The following is a 6,000-nucleotide window of genomic DNA, read 5'->3' on the forward strand; positions in this document are numbered from 1 at the left end:
GTTTTAAGAGAACAGTGCATTTTGGATTGTCGTCGCGTTCAATTAGGTTTCGAAACGAAGGCGCAGCTATTTCTGCTCCTCGTTTGGTACCGCATCCTACCTGTACGTTTCCGAAAAAATTTTGTCGCTCGGAGAGGGCCTTGCTTCCAGCGCATTTAGATGCGATACGTCTCAGCGTGTTGCCTATGGCAATCGGTCTCAACCCTCCGTCTATCTTTATGAGGGCGATGAGCTTTGCGCCAAAAAGGAAAGGTCTTAGTGGTTCGGGTATTTTGAGGTTTATCAGCTTAGTAAGCAATTTCAGAAAATTAAGTCCTGCATTTCAATTAAGGAGCCATTTCAATTTTTCCAAGGTCAAACCACCATTTAAGGAGCCATTTCAATTTTTCCAAGGTCAAACCACCATTTAAGCGCATCATCATAGGTTCCATCCACATACTCCAAACCAAAGATTTTGCTCAAGGCATCTTTTGCTCCTACTGCTGAGGCTAAGAAAGCGGGTAAAGCGAGTAGACGAGCGGAAGAAACGCCCAAGCCACCTTTGGCTGCCGGGAGAACTGCTTGTAAAAACTGGTTATCATCCATTTTCACGTTAGTGACCTTGCATAATGAATTTCTTAGTAATGTATCGTTGCGTTCCAAAAAATCATTTTGCAAAAAACAAGGGCTTGTACGCAAAAAATATAAGAGTTTTGGCATGCTAAAGCAATTTTTCAGGAGGTAAAAACCATAATGGGCGTCTAGTTTGTCAATGACATCCGAGATTTTTTCAAGCTCCTTAATTTTCTTGTCGAGCAATTCTTTTCGGCAAAGTTCGCCGGCAGAGATCCTAAAATGAGGAGTTCTTCTTGTGTTTTTATTTTTATTTTGGGGCATATTTTTCGAAATTGTGTTAAAATTGAATTATACTGTGTACTAGTAGTCGGTCCCAAAAAACAAAGTTCACACTTCTCAGTGTTTAAGCTCAGGCCGTAAATTTGTTCCGATTTCAGAATGTTTTTAAGGTCCCGGAGTACTACCTTATAGTCGTCGGCTAAATTCCCATCATCTAAATACCAGATGTTAATTTTCGACTCCAACTGTTTGACTAGTGTATGAATTGTTTCCGCAAAAAGGGGTGGGGCTTCAGGATCACCTTGCTGAGTTCCGTCTTCTGACATTATGATAGAGCTTCCGTAAAAAAGGTAACTAGGTTTACCATACGCGCAATGGGTGTAATTATACAACTCGGGGCGTTTTGAATAGACATGATTCAGCATTGTTTCTCTGTTTAAAGAGTTAAAGGCATTCTTAAAATCTAGTTTTAAGAGAACAGTGCATTTTGGATTGTCGTCGCGTTCAATTAGGTTTCGAAACGAAGGCGCAGCTATTTCTGCTCCTCGTTTGGTACCGCATCCTACCTGTACGTTTCCGAAAAAATTTTGTCGCTCGGAGAGGGCCTTGCTTCCAGCGCATTTAGACGCGATACGTCTCAGCGTGTTGCCTATGGCAATCGGTCTCAACCCTCCGTCTATCTTTATGAGGGCGATGAGCTTTGCGCCAAAAAGGAAAGGTCTTAGTGGTTCGGGTATTTTGAGGTTTATCAGCTTAGTAAGCGATTTCAGAAAATTAAGTCCTGCACTGCAATTCGACTTACTAACAAGATCTTTAAAAATTTGAGGAACTATTTTATCAGGACCTGCTGCTGATCCGTTTGGAAAGGACATTATCGCTTTGTATAGGTCGAAATCTGTTACAAAAAAACTATCCAATTTTTCTGGATTTGGAGCTGCAAATTTGGCTCGCTGCTGGTGCTTAGACAACAATTTTTGATAGTTATCAGTTGAAAAAGGAGCTATTTTGTCATCCGAAGCAGCAAGCCTTATTCCTCCCTTTACATTTCCTTCATCGAGCTTACTACTTATTAACTTTATTCTCTGCTCGAGGTCACTCAGAGGCGGGCTTGAAACTTGGGGATGGGGTTTTGGAAGTGACACGTCATTTGCTCGAATTTTTTTATTTATCAAAGAGCTCATGCTTGTGGTCTGTTTGCGTCCACTTCGTTTCGGTTGCTCCAAAAAAACAGGAACGACGTTAAAAAAATTAGCCACTTTGTGACATCTTCTACATTGTAGACGATGTCATTTATTTTGTCCGACAGACTTTCCGCCAAGGGAACACGCGAGTCTTTTGGTACTCTCTTGAGTACTCGGACATTTGAGATGGCTGTATTAACATAACTGTCTAGCACTAAATCATTACCTATTGTTACCTACATCAACGCATAAAGGACACTGAAACCATTGGGTTTTCTTAGAGTCGCTCAGAGAAATATTTACACAACTGATATGATACCAACTAGAACAACAATCACATCTAATCCAATTTATCAGTCCTGAAGGTTTTAAGCAATCTTTGCTTGTGCACTCTTTGTTGTTTTTCCTCATCTTGACGCAGCATAAAGGTTAAAAAAAAGGATTTTGACTGGACTTTAGGGGACTGAACTAACCCATGATAAGCGGTTAGTGGGAATTTTACAAATCAGCAAATAAAAAAAAAGACAACTAAATTAATTTAAATTTTAAAATCGAATTATAAAAATCAAAAACAAGGAACAATCTCACCCGAGCTCAGTAGGTCCAGCAGCGCACCACCAGACTCCTCAAGCCAGTTCCAGTTTCCCACCTCCCCACCAGAAAGCCACCTGTCTCTAAAATCTCTCAGAGGGCGCTCCACATACAGGCACAAACATAGAAGCTACGGGCATGCTATTTAATAAGTTTATCACAACAATTAGGCTAAAAGAAAAAAATAACTAGAAAAAGATCAATTGAAATGATATAAAAACAAGCGAATTTTAGAGCAAAAGTTGGATAATGGCAATTAACTGGTTGAATAGTCTTTTTTAAGTTAAATAACAATTATAAAAATAACAAAGGATTTAGGAATATAATCTAAGAGTTCGCATAAATTCCAGTCATTGCATTGTTCATAGTTTAGTTTTCAGTTAAAAGTATAAGTTTCTTCAGGTCTCTACAGTTGTTAAATTCGCAAAAAAAGCGCCAAGTGCATGTATCTGATTCGTTATAGCGAGTTTTGAAAAACTTTGCGTACATTCATAGAACTCTGTTTTTGCATTCTGGGTCAAACAATATGTCACATTTGAAGTATTCGTAGTACAGATCAGCAAGACGACATGCCCGAAACCAGAAATCCGACTCGCACTTCTTCAGACGCATTTTCCTGCAGACGAATATTCGTGTCATTTGAGCTCTTCGGTTTCCAACTTCAGTGATGCTTACATGGCTTCTCCAGTCGAGTTCAACTTTTCCAGCTAATTTTTTGCAAACAGCACTCCAACATGAAGCTCTTGGTATAGAGACAAAGGAAGGATGTTAAGTTTTACGAGTTTGTCTTTATAGGAGATATGGCTATTGCTTGTCAACATACACATCCACATTCATATATGCATACATACATACATTCATACATACATTTCTACATTTACAAACACATACTTTTTTACATGCGGACATATATACATTCATAGCTTGTAGATGACTAAATGTAGTACCGTCCGAAAAAGTTTCTTTTTGCACAGTCGTTCTGCTTTCCCAACATTGGCTTTTCGTTGGAAAACTGATTGAAAAAATATCTTTAACAATTTAACTTTTTGAGCGTCTGCATTGGCTGTTTTTTGATCTAGGAAGATCTCTGAAGGGATCGTGCTAGACTTGATGATCGATTTCAGATATCGTTGAATTTCCCATTCTCAAAAAGCAGTTTTGCTTGGAGATGCTGGTTATTCTGAAGGGACACTGTTAGTTCAGTTTGCAGACTTTCAATTTTGCCTTTGTTCGATGGGGTAGGTTTTCGATGATTTTTAATTTGGAGTGTATCTAATTTCTTGATAAGTTTGGAGGAATCGCTTCCCACCCAAGAAGCTAGTTCAAACCTGTGTTTTGTAGTGATTGGTAGCAGGTTCTGTAGTAACCACTCGTACAAATGATCGAGCATCAGTTCAACGTTGCTCAAGCGGAATGGTTGGAAGGGATGTTGATGAATGAATTCATTCACTTTTTCCCAGTTTGCTTTCTTCTTATACGCAAAAAAGCCAGAACCTAGTTTTTGTTTGATGGCTGGTGTCTTTTCATGAACAGGTCGTTAGTCAAATGAGACTTTGGCATGGAGTGGCAAAGATCGGAACTGATTAAACTACTCAAAAGGTTGTCAATTTTCACGCTGGTGGCAAAATGCGGTTTGTTACTAAGGAGAACGTCTAGTGATTGTCCATCAGGGGTTTTTATTAGTTGTTGGAAGTTTGACTAACAGAGTTCGTCAAGGATTGACTGCTCATCTAGAGAACTTGAAGTCTTTGACGGCCAGTGTGCACAGTTAAAATTTATATCTGCAACTATATACGAACAAATTTCAATTTATTCAAATTGCTTACGCCTCAAGAATTTTAGGAGTTCGACTAGATCTGAGATGTCCCATGTGTAGGTACTGTTTGAAGGAGCGCTGTAGTTGCAGCAAATTATAATCGGCTTGTTCCGGGATATGCGGATGATAACACAGTTTTGAAACGCGGAATTGAAATGGCTACCTGGATTGTTACGGTTTACTGCTATAAGTACGCCACCATGTTTTGTTCAGCCTTTGTCACTCGGTCTGTCATATCGGTGAATAAGGTAGCTTGTCAGAAGAAAAGCAGCGTCGCCGATGCTTTCTGTCAACCAGGTTTCAGTTAGGTAGATGACTTGATAAGCGTTTTTTTACTTGGACAGCATTAGAAAAGGTTGTCCGCCGTTGATACTCAAGAATACTTCTGACATTGTAAGCAAGGATATTTATTGTCGCTGCTAGTCGACTGGGTGCTTCGGGATCTGGAATTTTCTCTTTTATCCACTTTCCACCTTTCCGAATGTACTGAGTTTCCTCGTGGACTCTTATGTCCTTTCTGTCTACAGATTTGTCGCTGATAAGTTGCCTTCTTCTGACGAGGGCAAAGTTTTCGTGATCAGCTTCTTCCTTCGTCAGTTGTCGGTTGAGGAAAATTGGTTGAGGGGATTTTTTCAGTTCTCTCGCAGACAGCAAAATCATTCGTCGTTGGTATGCATTGGGCACTTTTAATAGGATTGTTCTTGTCTTGTTCTCGTCATATCGACCCAGGCGTATGACATCGCCAATTGAGGCACTGACATCCATATGCGTCAACACTTTTCGAACTTCGGCGAGATCGTGTTCTTGGCGCAATCTAGCTTCCTTCTCCGTTGATTCAAGGATTCCTCGTATGCGAATGCCATCGAGTTCCTTGGCGGGTTTCGGTGGCGATTTTGGCGACTGGTAATTAAGCTAGGTTGGGTTGGATAATCTGAATCAGGTTGTTTTGTGGTTATCAGCGTTTTGATTTCGGTCACTGTTTTTTTGAGGTCAGTCATTTCGTTTTCCAGGGTTTTCATTTAAGTTTCTCGAAGTTCTTTAGAGGTTGTAGTTTCATGGGCAGCTTGTGGCAGATTATCTTGACGTTTTTCTTAGACGCATTTGCTGCATATCAGTAGAGCATTTTTTCCTAAGGCTGGTACTCCAATAACAGCGGCTTCCTTTAGACCAGTGCAGTCTTCATCAGGTGCATTCGACAACCACAGCAGAAGCAGTCGAAAGGGCTTTCATTTTTGACCCGATTTCGGGTGTTATGTTTAGACATGTTCAAAGGTGCTCAGAGCCAGAGACTCGATGAGCACGCCTGTTGAGATTTTAGGTTTAAAACTCAGATTTGGGTAACTGTTTAGAATTTTCGTCGTTTAGCTTCGCGCTTCTCGCCAGCCGTTCGACGCATAGTGCCACGTGTTTTGAAGATTCTTTTGAAGTTGGGAAAATAGTGCAGCACAGTAGCTAAAGTCGTCGACTCTATGTCAGCAGCCTGGTGCAGTTTTCGGTATTCGGCAATTAACGATTCGTCAATTCTTTCGGAAGCACTGATAATGTAATTGGCCTCGTCGATGACGTAACAGTCTAATG

General features: G+C 40.4%; 1 protein-coding gene across 2 annotated transcripts in view; it reads right to left on the reverse strand.

The window, feature by feature from the left end:
- LOC134847518 (trifunctional enzyme subunit beta, mitochondrial-like) overlaps positions 1–2,777 on the reverse strand; it is a 436,678-nt gene extending 433,901 nt beyond the window's left edge. The window contains exon 1 of one of the 2 annotated variants that reach the window (XM_063864569.1): positions 2,748–2,777. The gene's annotated coding sequence lies outside the window, so the exon portion shown is untranslated. The remainder of the gene's footprint in view (positions 1–2,747) is intronic. The other variant, XM_063864571.1, reaches the window with a different exon arrangement.
- Positions 2,778–6,000: the final 3,223 nt, after the last annotated feature.

This window comes from Symsagittifera roscoffensis, chromosome 6, assembly GCF_963678635.1.
Source record: "Symsagittifera roscoffensis chromosome 6, txSymRosc1.1, whole genome shotgun sequence".
In the NCBI taxonomy this organism is placed as follows: Eukaryota; Metazoa; Xenacoelomorpha; order Acoela; family Convolutidae; genus Symsagittifera; species Symsagittifera roscoffensis.